Here is a 15,608-nt window from a genome sequence, read left to right as displayed (position 1 = left end):
TCCTGGGTTCTGGACTGAACCTTTCCCAGTTTGGAACTCCTGGATTCATCCTCCCCCTCCTGCACTGAGCCAGATAAAACTCACTGGGAATTGGAAAGATTTGCCTCCCACTGTGTGTATTGAATGTAAGATGATGGAAATAAATAAATAAAGAAGCCCTCGAGTTTCCCTCTGAACTGCAGTGTAAATACTTCTGAAGAGTCAACCAAGTGGTTTGAAGAGCTTGTTTCACTTGTTCCATGCAAATATCAAGATTAACAGAGAGATTAATTATGTCCCATTTTTCTCCTTACAAAGGATACAGGCAGATTTAGAATAACAAAAATAAACCCTCTGGATTAATATTCATAACACAATGCTGAGCGCTACAAAAGCAACTCATTTTTTATGTAGAAAGGGGGAGAAAACAAACCATCAAGAGTGCTCCAGAAGCATAAATCCATACTAACGAAGGAAATCTCACAGGATGCTCTTCCCCAGCCTGCTGGAGGAGGGCTAGGGGCTCGGGAGGGTGTGCAACATGTCACGGTCTGAGGGAAAAAAACCCAGTTCAAAGAGTCAGGCTCGAAATTTCATCTGGGTCACATCAAAACTCTGGTCCTGTTTGGGTTTCCTGCTCCTCCTCATGGCAGCTGAAGCCTTGGGTTCAGGTTTTGCTCTGAGGTTGTAGCAGGGCAGGGAATCCCACTGGGCAAGCAGTGTCAGCATCCCTGCCAGGGACAAAAGAAGCCAAATTTCCAAACACTGAGTGGAGAGAATTTAATGCTGCTCGAGGAACAAACTCCCAGTGAGCAGCAATTCCAGGAGATTTTTAACTTCTCACCTGGCCCAGGCTGCACTCAGCAAGTTTCAGTGTGAAATACATGACAAAACCACATTTCCATGCTGGTGGCTGCTCTGCCAGGTTCTGTGACAAGCCCGGAATGATTTCATTCAGCATTTTGAGCTCCCCATCTATTTATGAATTTTATCAAGGAGATTTTGAAAAGATGTTTATTTAGACAAGCTTTTTGTTTCACCCTTCACTGGCAATCAGAAAAATCAAGGAGAAGTCAGCCCTTTAGTGACATCTTGACTTCTTTTTTGGAGCACTCCAAGGTAACAGCCCATTTCATACATTGGGTGCAACAGAGACAGCACTTAATACATGTAATTATGCAGTTTGCAAATGTGACAGCTCTGATGTTGCTGCAATACAAGTCTATGCCGTTAAATTAGAATTATAATGACAGTAATTACACTAATTAGCCTTTTTTTTTTCCTCAGTTTGTTACCAGCAAAGTTTTGCATATTTCCGTGAGTAACAGCTACTTCTGCCTTCTCCTGAAATCCACCAGAATCAATTCAGGGGAAGTTCACTTATCCCAGCCCTGTGGAGCAGGAGCAGCATCCCCAGGTGGAGGCAGGTGCCAAAGTGTGGCATTTGTGAGGTTTGAGAGATGAGAATCTGACTCCGAGTTCTCAGAAGGCTGATTATTATATTATATTATATTATATTATATTATATTATATTATATTATATTATATTACATTATATTACATTACATCATATCATGTTATATTGCATCATATCATATTATATTATGCTATACTAACACCATACTAAAGAAAGAGAGAAAGGATACATCAGAAAGCTTAACAAGAATGATTAATAAAAACTCGTGACTGACTCCTCAGTCAGACACAGCCAATGGTGATTGGTCATTAATTAAAAGCAATTCACATGGAACCAATCAAACATGCACCTGTTGGTAAACAATGTCCAAACCACATTCCAAAGCAGCAAACACAGGAGCAGCAATCAGATAATTGTTGTTTTCATTCCTCTCTGAGGCTTCTCAGCTTCCCAGGAGAAAATCCTGGGCAAAGAGGATTTTTCCAAAAATTTCATGGTGACCCCAAAGGGCGAGGCTGACAATGCACAGGAGGTTTCCCTTGGATGATTCGCCTGCACAGGTGAAGCTCCAAAGCTCAGACAGGTGAAATCCTCTCTGTAAGCAGCAGCAGCTTTTGGGTGTCAGGGCTGCTCTGCAGGGACACAGGAGCAGATTTCCCTGGCAAGGAAACGAGGTTTGGAGGCAGAGCTGTCCAGCAGAACGCTCTCAGATCCTCTTGGCCATATGGCAAACATGAGGCCCTGCTGGCTGGGCATGCAGACTGATGCCAGCTGCAGGCTGCAGCTCAGGAGTGCCCAGGGCAGCTGGGCAAAGCCCAGGGCAGCTGGGCACAGTCCAGGAGAGCCCTGCACAGCCCAGGAGAGCTCTGCACAGCCTCACAGCCCTCTGCTTGTCAGCTGGGCTGCTGCTTCAGCCAGGGAATGTCCTATTGCAGTTGCAGCACTGCTGAAGGGTCCCCCAGGATGTGCAGGGCAGTGCCAGGGGCACCAGGACAATGCCAGGGGCAACAGAACACAACCAGGAGCACCTGGACAGCGCCAGCATCACCAGAACAGTGCCAGGAGCACCAGGACACCAGCAGGGGCACCAGGACAGTGCCAGTGTCACCAGGACAGGACCAGAGGCATCAGGACAGGGCCAGAGGCATCAGGACAGGGCCAGGATGTGCAGGACAGTGCCAAGGTCACCAGGACAGGACCAGGGGCACCAGAACAGGGCCAAGATCACAAGGACAGCACCAGGGGCACCTGGACAGTGCCAGTATGACCAGGACAGGACCAGGGGCATCAGGACAGTGCCAGGCTCACCAGGACACTATCAGGGGCACCAGAACAGTGCCACACCAGGACAGTGCCAGGTCACCAGTCCCAGCACCTTCACTGGCCTGGTGCTGAGCACACCAAAGCCAGCGCTGTCCCCTGTCCTGACTGCAGAGTTCCCACCTACCACGGGTGACAAACTGTCCTCTTAAGGGACAGAAAAAGCCCTGGGATGGGGAGTTAATTTAGCACTGAAAAGATTTACCTGTGAAAAGCATTCAGCTGGGGCCAGGTGGCACAGACTCCATGATTTTTATTCAGATCCCCACACACTGCTCCAGGCCTTGGAGCATTCCCTTTTAATGCAGCTCCCAAGAGGGACTGATTAAATCTTAGCACAGGCACAGGAATTTCTCAGAAGGAGTCTGGAAATGAGAGGGAGCATAGGAACGGGCTTGTTTTGGTTTGCAAGTGAAACAGCAAAGAAACGAGGCTAAAAATTTCCACCTATTCCAGAAGGATCACAAATAAGAGAGAAAAAAAAAAAGTTTGCAGCAAATAACGTGCTTATCCTTGAAATTGTGGAGAAAATTGGAAAAAGCCAGAAGTTGAGGTCTGGCTCATATTTTATACAACAGCTCTGATTATCCCAAGGTACTGCAGAGCCCGGAACATTCCGGTGGAGCCCGTGAATGTCACACAGGCCCCATGAACAGCTGCTCTGTCTTTTTGATAACTCCATTACTTGAGTTCAGAGAAGGTTTATGGACTAGAAAGCCTCAGATATGGTCATGAATGTTTGATGGCTGCACACGCAGTGTTATGGCTGTAACTTCACTCCCTGTTGGAGTTATGACATTCTGACAGCCTTGGGTCATTACAGGCCAAGGGGAGCAGCAGGAGCCTGCAAATGATGGACTTCCCCCGCTGCTGGATTATTCCTTTTGCACTGAAACCCCGTGCTGGCTCGTTCAGGGCATGTTTTCAGAGATAAAAGCGTGAGTGTGGTGTTTGAAACTGCAAAAGGGAGCTGCAGCTCTCCGTGTTTGCACAGTGCCCAAGGCCAGGCCTGGGAGTGTGAGGCCCCTTCAGATCTTGTACAATCTCTTCAGATCTTGTACAATCTATTTAGAGTGGCTGAAAAATGGGGAACATTCCAGAAATGCACAGGATTATTTGAATGCTGTGAGAAATTTGCCATGAACAGAGCAGTGACCATTTCAGTATCTCAAACAGCCCAGAGCACGCAGAGTTCATTTTCTGCTCTGCACATCCAGTCCTGGGGGAGCAGCCCACGAATGTCATCATCAGCAACAAGGATTTAACAAAGGGACAGCAGCCAAAGCAACTTCACTCTGAAACCAAATTAAAATCCTGCTTGGAAGTTTCACTCCCCTCCCTGCTCTGTTGCAGACATCTTTTATGAAAAATCCTTTGCTTAGGATTTTTCCTCATGACAAGCTGAGAGCCCTCAGGAACAAAATGTAAACAATGGTTATCTGCTGCTGTGGAATGCAACAGGTGCATCTGGGATTGGTCTCATGTGGTTGTTTCTAATTAATGGCCAATCACAGGCCAGCTGGATCAGACAGAGAGCCCAGCCACAAACCTTTGTTATCATTCTTTGCTATTCTATTCTTAGCTAACCTTCTGATGGAATCCTTTCCTCTATTCTTTTGGTATAGTTTTAGTGTAATATATATTATAAAATAATAAATCAAGCCTTCTGAAACATGGAGTCAGATCCTCGTCTCTTCCCTCATCCCCAGACCCTTGTGAACATGGTCACACTGCTCTGCATCCCAGAGCCCTCAGCCCTGCAGGCCCAGCCCAGTGACCGCCAAGGCACCCCCAGGATGGTTCTTACTGCAGCATTTCCTGGGAAATGTCATTTTCTGTCATTTCCTGGCATTATTTTTTGTGACGGTGTTCACAGGGGTCTTAGGATGAGGGAAGAGACGAGGACCTGACTCCATGTTTCTGAAGGCTTCATTTATTATTTTATGATATATATTACATTAAAGCTACGCTAGAAAAATAGAAGGAAAAGTTTAATCTCAAGGCTAGCTAAGCTAAGAATAGAAAAGAAAGAATGACAAAGGTTTGTGGCTTGGACAGAGAGAGAGCCAGCTATGCCGTGATTGGCCATTAATTAGAAACAACCACATGAGACCAATCACAGATGCACCTGTTGCATTCCACAGCAGCAGATAACCATTGTTTACATTTTGTTCCTGAGGTCTCTCAGCTTCTCAGAAGGAAAAAGTCTCAAGGAAAGGATTTTTCATGAAAAGATGTCTGCCACAATTTGTCCCCTCGATTCATCACCGCCACCCTCAGCAGCAGGAGCAGGAGGATTCCCCATCCCTAGCCCCTCCTGCCCTTCGGGGCTGCCTCCAGGAGGATGCTCCTGTCGTGATCCCACAATTTCCTCCTGCTGGATGGCCCAAGGGCAGCTCGAGCAACTCCTGCTGGAATCCTTTTATTTTGTCTTTATTCTGGGAGATGAAAAGTCACCCCAGCTCTTCATCCCTGCAGCTCACCTTCTTCAGCCCTAATACCTGGCTGCACATTAATTGGGAATTGTTATAAACCCTCTGATTCTGATGCGCAGAAAACAGCATTTGCATTTTATCTTTATTCAAGCATTTGTTGGTCATGGGTTTTAATCTCGACTCGTACTGAGGAACTTAATCAGATTAAAGCAAACAGAAATAGGATTATCTGAGTGCTCAGGGTCGCATCCAACCTCACAGATGGGCACAGCCAGCAGGAGCAGTTAAAACAGACCCTGGAAACAATCACCAAAAGCAAACAAAGAACTAAAAACAAATGAAACACCAAAAGCAAACAAAGCACTAAAACCAAACCCAACACCAAAACCAAACAAAGCACTAAGAAAACCCAAACACCAAAAACAAACCAAACACCAAAACACCACAAACACCAAAAACAAAGCACTAAAACCAAGCAACCAAAATCAAACAAAGCACTAAAAACAAAACTAACACCAAAAACAAAGCACTTAAAATAAACAAAGCACCTAAAACAAACAAGGCAGAAAATACAAAGTACCAAAGCCAAAACAAACACCAAAAGCAAACAAAGCACTAAAAACAAACTAAAAGCAAACAAAGTACCAAAGCCAAACCAAATCCATGGGAAAATGCAGTCCTGGCTCTCCAACGAGACAAGACTAAGCACCAATTAAAGCAATTGTTCCCTCTTGCCCCTAATTGTGCATTCCCCAGCTGATCCTCCCACAAGGGCCATTGTATTTGTCCTTTTAACAGCAGTAATTTGTTTTTTCCCCTCAGTAATTAAGTGCATTTTACCTTTTTCTCAGTCACAGCAGCCCAGCCCCTGCTGTGCTGTTTGCAGCTGTTCTGTTTGCCTGTTCCACAGGGAATTGTGTGGCAGAAATTCTGGGATTCTCTTATTATTTTATTTTATTAATTTTTATATATTATTTTATTTATTATATTCTTATTGTATAATTATATTTATTCTATTATATTTATATTATATATTTATATTTATTTATTTTGTTTATCTATTATATTTATATTATATAATTATATTTATTTTATTTATTATATTTATTTATATTTATTTTATTTTTATTATTTTATTTATTGTATTTATATCGTATAATTATATTTATTTAGTTTTTATTATTTTATTTATTTATTATTTTATTTAGTTTTATTGATTGGCTGCATGTAGAGTTTTAAGGGTTAAAGGAATCTGGTGCCCACTCTAAGTAAAAGCAGTTTAGCCGCTCACTTCCGCTGATCCTATTTCCTAAAAGGGAGTCCCGTAAATGGGTTTTTTCAGCGCTGTGGGAGTCTTTTATTACTGCTGTAATGCAAATGGAGCAGTTACGGTCCCCACAAACGATCTCCGGGAGATTAAAGCCTCGGGGACAGAATTATCTGCTGATGAATTCACCCAAATGGGTTCTGGGGACTCTGATGATCCTGCTGGTGCTGTCTGTGTGTGCATGTGGCATTTTCCTCCGGCAGAATTTACATGAAGACAAAAGAAGAATGAAAGAATAAACCCCGATTGTGGATATGATTGTGTCAGCATAAACATACTTTATAATTAGATTGCTATTACCACGGAGTAAGGGAAGAAGCAAAGCAGAGTAAATCACTTTTATTCCAACCTCATTGCAGCCACCAAGGAGTTCAGAGCAGCATAAGTCTTTTCTAAAAAATATCCTCCCCCTTAGCACCATTATTATTCCAGTAAAATGTAAATGCAGACTAGGCCTTAGATACCAATTAAACTGCACTTGACAGAGATGTTATTGTCTAAATCAAATAAATGTAACCGAGCAAAAAGCAAAATGAGTAATGAAATAAGGAAAAGCAGCAGCAGATCTCTGTGCTCTGGTCAGAGTGCCCAGTGAGCCAATGAGGAGGCGTGAGGGGAAATTATTATTACAGAAATCAGTTAAACAATTCCTCTGCCAGGAGAATTTGCAGTTTGGTGAGAGGCTGTGAAATCCAGAGGCTCTGAGTGAGTTCTTGCTGTCCCTTTGTCACTGTGGGAATTCCTGGTTTTAGGAAAATTAACCCACAAACACCAGAGGTTTATGTTTAAAAAGGAGACAGAGGAGTCCTTTGACTTTATTCCAATCAAGGCAGAGGCCATGGGGCATCCCCTGGGGTATCCCCAAGTTTTGGAGGATGCAGCCTCCCTTTTTATCCCAATTTCCAGCCACATTTCCCTTCTCTGTTTCCCCATTTCTGAGGTACTTGAGAGGTTCAGACTTCCCAGAACACATGATCCCAAAGATTCCCCTCTAATGCATAACCCTCCCTTTTCATTTTGAATTCTTACTGAATTTAGGGGTTTCCCGCATTGTTTCTTTCATCTTTCAATGTCTAATTTCATTTATCAGCAACCCTAAAGTTCATTTGTAAAAGCAAATCTCTTTTTCCATTCATCAATCAGTGGAATCCTTCCCATTGTTTCTTTTATCTCCCAGTGCTGATTTTATCTCCCAGCAGCCCCACAGCTTGTTTGCAAAGACAAATCTGCCATTCCTCTCACTGGGACCCTGCAAAGGGACCTCACAAGGTGCCCCTGCCCACATTCACATCCAGTCATCCCAAAAGCTGAGGTGACTCCACCTCCTGGAGGTGATTCAAGGCATTGAGATGTCTGGAGAGCAATCTGAGATCTGCTGATCCCCAGGACCAGCCTGCTGGTGAAATCCAAAGGCTCTGAGCTGTGGCATTCACATTTTCTGAAAAATCCCTTCACCTACAATTTTCTCCTGGGAAGCTGAGTAGCCTCAGAGAAAAATGAAAACAAATTCTTATCTCATTTGCTTCTCCTGTGTTGTGCTCACATGTGGAATATGTTTGGAGATTATTTACGCACAGGTGATTGTTTCATTGGTTTCTGCTGTGGGTTGTTTTCATTCTGTGGCCAATCAGGGCCAAGCTGTGTCAAGACTCTGGAAAGAGTCACTAAATTTTATTATTATTTTTTAGCTTTCTGTCTGTATCTTTTCTGTAGAGTATATCAGTATCCTATTTGTATATATTTCTTTAGTATAGTTTAGTATTCTTTAATATAATATAGTATCATAAAATAATAAATCAGCCTTCTGAGAACATGGATTAAGATTCACTGAGGTGTCTGCAGAGCAATCTGGGATCAGCTGATCCCCTCTGCTCTCCTGAAGGAGTTCACTGTCACTGCCCCACTGCCAAGCACTGAGATGAGCAGAACTCTGTGTCCAGAGTCTGATTTCTCCCCTCCATCTTTCCCCCAAAACCTGATTATTTCTGCTTCCTGCTGCTCCCTCCTCCTGCTGGAACTGCCAAGCAAAGAGGGGCAGAGAGGCACAGAGGGAAGAGATTAAAAGAACCGTGGCAAAGGATGTCAGGGGGATTTCTGGGTCACAGAGAGGCTGCAGGTGCTGAGGAGCTGCTGTGGCAGTAATTTACAGTCTCTGCTGTGCCAGACTCCCAGAGTGGGGTGGAACAGGTGCCATTAAACAGGAGCAGGTGATGGGGCTGCTGCTGTAAACAGGAATCTCTCATCACAGCTGCTGCCAGGCTCAGCTGAGCGTTCCCTGGGAAAGCAGCAGAGCTCCAGGTTCACTCTGGGGCCCTCTGAGTCAGGATTCCTCTGATCACTCACTGCACAGCCCTGTCTGAAGTGATACAGGTGAGGCACAATCAGGAATAAAGAATAAAGAATAAAGAATAAAGAATAAAGAATAAAGAATAAAGAATAAAGAATAAAGGATAAAGAATGGCTGCTGTTCTCTGAGCAGGAGCAGGCTGGGATGAACTCCCTTCTGATGCAGGAGGGGAGAGGTTTCATGTTTTAGTCCAAACAAGGAGTGTAAGTTCCTTCCCCGTGCATCTGAGTGGGGAGTCCACACTCCAAAAACCTCCTGAAATGGAAGGGGCTGAAACCCTGGGAGCTGTAAACTGAATTAAGCAAAATAAACCCCATGAACACCATAAATCCCAAACCTGGCGAGGGTCAGGCCCAGGAGAGCAGGGAGCAGGACCTGTGTCACCTTCCCAGGAAAATAAACCCCATAAACACCACAAATCCCAAACCCGGTCAGGGTCAGGCTCAGGACTGTGTCACCTTCCCAGCAAAATAAACCCCATTTAAACCACAAATCCCAAATCTCCTGCTGCTCCCCCTGCCTTTCCTTTCCCTGCCCTCCCTGCGCAGCCCCTGCTCTGAGGCTGGGCCTGCTGGCAGCCAAATTAAACCCAGCAGTCCCCAAATCAATCTCTGGGTCTGGTTTGGTCCTGGCTCCTCTGGATGCCCACACTTGGCTGGGATTTGGATCAGCCCTTTCCTGGTAATCCATATTTCCCCTTATTCCCCCCTTTTGAATTCCCTCCCCATGTTCCTCTGAAGGAGGATTAAATCAGACCCAGCATCTGAAATAACACAATCTGCAGAGGGGTTGGGAATCAGAGACATTCAATTGTCAGGAAGCACAAAATCTTATTTCTCCTTCCTTCTTCGTGTGTGTCCCCAAAGAATTCTGTGGTATAACTATAATAATGAAAATTAAAGTGGGTGAGAGCTCGCAGAATAGGTGAAGAGTAAATTTTTTAAGCAAAGAGGGACTGCAAATACCCTTTTGGGGAGTATCTGGAGCTTTTCTTCACAGAGAATTGGTGATGTGATGCTGACACACCTGGTTGGAAGAGGAAACTCATTAAATCTTCTTTTAACAGAGTATTTGCTTCTCCAGTACCCTCCCTGCCCACATTCACCCACACAAACTCACTAAAATAGAAACAGATCTTCTTTTCCCTTTCCTTTTGTTTTCTGCTCAGCTGCTCACCTTCCCCAATTCCAACCTGGCAGAGGGGATGGGAAGATTGGCCACCAGCACTCAGGATCCATCAGCCTGATGGAATTCCTTGCAAAATAAACCCCATGAAAACCAGAAATCCCAAACCTGGCAAGGGTCAGGCTCAGGAGAGCATGGAGCAGGAGCTGTGTCACCTTCCCAGCAAAATAAACCCCATGAACACCACAAAAATAAATATATAAATAAATAAGTAAATATAGTTTAGGTTATGACATAAGATTAAAATAGAAATTATGCTATGCGGGATAATTTTTAAAGAGAGGAATGAGGTGCTCACACCAAGACAGCAGCCACAGGACACCTGAATCTTTCAGAGAAATAGAATTTATTACCCCATTATCAGAAGAAATGAACTTCCTGCCTTGCTCAGCCCTGAAGATGCTGTTAGGATTAAGAGGAAGAAGCTGACTCTGAGCAGACAAAATCCTGTGTTTGAATGGAATTTATGCATCATGGATGAGGTGTATGAATACACAACAAGCTGTTGCTTTTAAGGGTTAATCCTCTGTTAACGTGGGTCCTTTTTGGGCTTATTTTGCCCAGAAAAGGTACCTGGACCATTCATAACTCTTTATTTTTATTGTCTCATATTGTCCTAAATCCAAATTGTCCAAATTTTTATTACTCTAATTACATTACAATTTTTTATTGTAATATATTATATATTATTATTGTAATATAAATATATAATATATTTATTGCAATGTATTACATATTATTATGTATTTCATAGATATATTGTATATTATATATTGTTTATTATTATATATTGTATATTATTATATATTTTAATTGTAATATTATTATATTTCAATTTTATTACTATTAAACTTTTTAAATTTTAAAAAAACAAGTGATTGCCATTTTTCACATCATGAATATTCCAAGTGCCTGAGAGCAGAGGCTTTGCTGGCAGCTCCCTGCTCGAGCATTCCATAAAATCCCGTTTCCTGAGGAGCCCGTGCTTCAAGCTGGTTGAAAAGAAGGAATTTCAGCAGTGCTGAGGGTTTGTGGTGAGCCAGCAAGGCCTGCCCGTGCTCCTGAGAGCCCCTAATCACTTCCCCAGGTTCAGGGGGGGAGCGAGATGCTGGTTTGTATTCAGGCACTCTCTCAAGCTTTACATTTGTCTTTCAATAAAGGCTGAATTTCAGAGCCTTCCACAACAGGCAATTACAGAAAAACAGAGCTGGAGGGAATCTCTGGAGGTCGTGCGTTCAAAGGCAGCATCAGCCAGACTTGGCACTCCTCTCGTGTTCCTCTAATCTCTCCTTAAAAATCTCCAGTGGGACAGAGATCCAACAGATTAAGCATTACTTGCTGGATATTGTATTCTGCTTTTTAACTACCCCAGCCATTAAGAGCACAATTCCTCGAGTTTTTATCTGTACAAGTTGCAGCTCCTTCTCCAATTAATATTTCACCAGTGGTTCCTCAGCCTGGAGGAGGAGAGGGGCTGCAATTGCAGCTCCTGCCTGGTGGTTTCTCTGATAAGTGAGGTGAGGGATGCCTGACTTTGCTCCCTTTGTCCTTCCTGGGTGTTGGTGGTGCCAGTGCAGGAGCTCAAACAGCAGAATTAAAGTGAAAATTCTTCCCCCATGGAGAAGGAAATGCCCTGGCAGTGCTTCCCTGGCTCCCACACAACCCTGCATCCATGGCAGCCACTGTCTGGATTAGAAGTAATTAATTCTCTGCTCTAAATTGGGGCTGTGCAAGGCTTGATGGATTGCTCAGGTCAGTGATCTCACCAGGTGCTTTTCCTAAGCCCTGTAACTTTTATCTCATGGTTTTCTCCCTCCTTTTCTCCTTCCTCCCTGTGTGTTCCTTGTGCCCTCCCTTTCCCTCTCCCTTTGGTCCCAGCTGGAGGAACAACAGCAGCACAAATCCCCAAAGGTCTTGTTAGGAAAATTAATCCACAAATAACAAAGGTTTGTATCCAAAAAGGAGACAGAGGAGTCCTTTTGCTTTATTCCAATAAAAGCAGAGTCCATGGGGCATTCCCCTGGGGTCTGTCCGATTTTTGTAGGACACAGCCTCCCTTTTTATCCCAGTTTCCAGCCACATTTCCCTTCTCTCTTTCCTCATTTCTGAGGAACTTGACAGGTTCAGACTCCCCAGAACACCTGATCCCAAAGATTCCCCTCTAATTTATAACCCTCCCTTTTCATTTTTAATTCTTATGGAATTTAGGGGGTTTCCCCCATTGTTTCTTTCATCTTTCAATGTCTAATTTCATTAATCAGCAAACCTAAAGTTGATTTGTAAAAGCAAATCTCTTTTTCCATTCATCAATCAGTGGAATCCTTCCCATTGTTTCTTTTATCTCCCAGTGCTGGTTTTATCTTCCAGCAGACCCACAGCTTGTTTGGAAACACAAATCCACTTTTCCTCTCAGGCTGTGCAGAGCCACAGAGCCTCAGGAGGGGAAATATTTGAGAAAAGTTCCCTGGTGGTGCCCAGGGACACCAACACTGCCAGGCCAAGGCTTCCTGGAGCTGCTGGAAGTGTTTCTTGTCCCCACAATGAAATGATGTTTATCCCATGGTTCTGTCCTTGGCACTCCCACAGTTTGTGTCCCATGGCCCTCCTTCCATCCTGGAGCTTGGAGCAGGTCCCAAGCGACCCTCTGAGCATCACCTGCAGCCCCCTCCTTCCACAGCCAAAATCCCTTATTTTTAACCTATTAATACAGCTTATCCTCAGCTAAATTGCAAGTTTCCACTTCTAAGTGATACAAATTTGCTTTTAGGGGTGCTGGGCTGGCAAAAAGCTTTCCCACAGCCATTTTTTAATAACCTTATTTAAAGAATCCTTTAGGGACCAAGGAAAACTATGTATTTTAAACATTAAAGTATTATTAGTAGTAAGCAGTAGAAGTGATTGTTCTGGAATAGAAAAACATTTCCTGAAAGAATCTGTGCCAGCTTTAATTACACTCCCATTGTATTTTATCTTCCTGCTCCCCACACTGAGACAAAGGGTGGGTGGAAAATAATTGAAACAAGGTGAAAATGAGTGCTCATTAAATTGCAGACTACACAAGTACTCATTCCATGTGAGAGGGCTGTAAATATGACTTTTAATGAAGTTATGACATGCTTGCCAATAAAAGTCATTTACTTCACAGTATTACAGTTAATTATACACAGCTGGAGCCATTTATTGCCCATCCCTTGTTAACTTTGCCTGGGCTCATTAACCCTTTCACAGCTCTGGGCCTGTCGCACTTCCAGGCAAGAAGGAGAAGGCAGGGAAGCTTTTCAGGAGGGATTTCAGGAGGAGGAGTGGGGTGTGGGTGCTGCAGGGAACAGAGGGTGCAAAGCTCCAGTTCTCACTGTGCAAACCTGGAGGAACACCTGCAGTTTGTCCTCTGTTCCTCTCACCTGTTAACAGGTCTGGAAAATGGAAATTCCCTGGATTTTCCTGGTTTGCTGCACTCATGGCAGGTCATTTGAGCAGTTCCCAAGGGCTTTCAGCTCCCACCAGTGTTTACCACCCTTGTCCTGGAGTGTTCACCTGGGTTGTGAGCCGTGTTTGTCGTGATCTGACCCACTTAAACCCAAGACTTGTGTTAAAAACCCCAAACTCAAACTGTCCACCCAGCACGTTAAACAACCCTGGCACCACAACGCAATTTGCTGCAGCTTGATAATGAAGAATAATTACCTTGAGAATTCAGCCTGGCCCTGTTCCTGACCTGCAAACCATCCTGCTGCTCCTCCAAATCCTGTTTGTCCCTTCTCCCTTCTCCTATTTTAAGCTCCTGCCTGCTCCAGGTGCCTTTTATGTGCAGAGGAATTGGTCACTGGCTGTGTGAGCTCCTGCAGGGAGCCCTTTCATGGAGGGCCCTGCAATTTTCTCCAATAATTGCAGTGACTGGGGACCTGCACTGGGGAGTCTGAGAGGGAGGTGGAGGGCAGGACTTGTTTGTTAAACTCCACACAGAAGGGAAGAGATGGTTGTGCTGAAGCCACGGGGTGTCCAAAAGCAGCAGTGGGCTCCAGGGGAATCCAGACTGAGAGGAACAGCAGATTTATCTTTCCAAACAAGCTGTGGGGCTGCTGGGAGATAAAACCAGCACTGGGAGAGAAAAGAAACAATGGGAAGGATTCCACTGATTGATGAATGGAAAAAGAGATTTGCTTTTACAAATCAACTTTAGGTTTGCTGATTAATGAAATTAGACATTGAAAGATGAAAGAAACAATGGGGGAAACCCCCTAAATTCCATAAGAATTAAAAATGAAAAGGGAGGGTTATAAATTAGAGGGGAATCTTTGGGATCAGGTGTTCTGGGGAGTCTGAACCTGTCAAGTACCTCAGAAATGAGGAAAGAGAGAAGGGAAATGTGGCTGGAAATTGGGATAAAAAGGGAGGCTGTGGCCTCCAAAAATTGCAGAGACCCCAGGGGAATGTCCCATGGCCTCTGCCTTGATTGGAATAAAGTCAAAGGACTCCGCTTTCTCATTTTTGGACATAAACCTCTGGTGTTTGTGGATTAATTTTCCTGACAGCCTCATTTCCTGATGAAGATGTTCCCCTGCATGTTCTGCATCCTGGAGAACGTTGGTGGTGCAGTCAGTGATTAATTCCTCAGATAAAACTCGTCCTCGGAACAATTGATTTCACTGCCAAAAACGCACAAACTTCCCAATGGCAACACTTTCATGTAATTATAGTTATTAGTTCAAGCTTGTTTGGGGGAGGGAGGAGATGAAAAAAAAATCAATTACTTTGTATTTATCACTAATCTATTATGATCACTGTAATACAGAGGAGTTATAACTCAGGGCTTGGCTTTTCTACTCCATTGGAAAAGTTTGCAGAAACTCTGAGGGCTGAAGGGGCTGGATGTTGTGGGAGGTGATTTCAGCTGTTGGGCTGGGGGAATCGTCTTTTTTAGTGCTCCGATGTTGTCAGATCAATGATGGACAAGGCTGGGGCTGCAGCCTGAGCCTTTGAGCTCACTGCTCGGGTTTTGGTTGATAATTGCTGCCCCAGATGTGCAGGATGTCTCTGCTTCGGCCCGCGCAACTGAAGAACGAGTATGAACTCTTCACTTTTCAGTCTTGAGGTTGTTTATTAATTCTCATCTATAAAATTTTCTTTCTGCCCAGCCGAGGCCTGCTCAGCAGGGCAGCCACAGGCACTCTGTGTTGTCCTTTTATACCACAAACTACGTACAACATATTTACACTTAATTCCCAATACCTATCACCTGTGTTAGACAGTGCACTTCTACTCTAAACCAATCCCAAAGTGCCAACATCACTGCAGAAAATGGAGAACAAGAAGGAGAAGAAGAAAGGCTGGACATGCCCAGATTTCTCCATCTTGTCCCCATAACCCCCACACCAAAAACCCCAAAATCTACCTTTTCACCCTGTGATCATTTTGTTATTACACCATTCAAACCTTTGTGACTTTCATGTCCTCATACAAAGCTGGCAACTTGCTCCAAGGGTCAAAATCAAATCCCCAGGTGCTCTGGGCTATGTGCCAGGGTCTCTGAGCCCCCTGATGGGGTCCTGGGCAACTCTGGACACCCAGAGGGATGCACTGAGTTCCGACGCAGGTCTG

At 44.1% G+C, this 15,608-nt stretch overlaps 1 protein-coding gene across 1 annotated transcript in view; it reads left to right on the top strand.

Annotated features, from left to right (window-relative positions):
- UNC5D (unc-5 netrin receptor D) overlaps window positions 1-14,731 on the top strand; it is a 160,404-nt gene extending 145,673 nt beyond the window's left edge. Inside the window, exon 17 of the transcript XR_008484214.1 lies at window positions 14,721-14,731. The gene's annotated coding sequence lies outside the window, so the exon portion shown is untranslated. The remainder of the gene's footprint in view (window positions 1-14,720) is intronic.
- The last annotated feature ends 877 nt before the right edge of the window (window positions 14,732-15,608 follow it).

This window comes from Melozone crissalis, unplaced genomic scaffold (assembly GCF_028551555.1).
Source record: "Melozone crissalis strain CALT ecotype California unplaced genomic scaffold, PUWL_Pcris_2 ptg000247l_1, whole genome shotgun sequence".
Lineage (NCBI taxonomy): Eukaryota > Metazoa > Chordata > Aves > Passeriformes > Passerellidae > Melozone > Melozone crissalis.
This window is presented reverse-complemented; position numbering and strand designations above follow the sequence as displayed.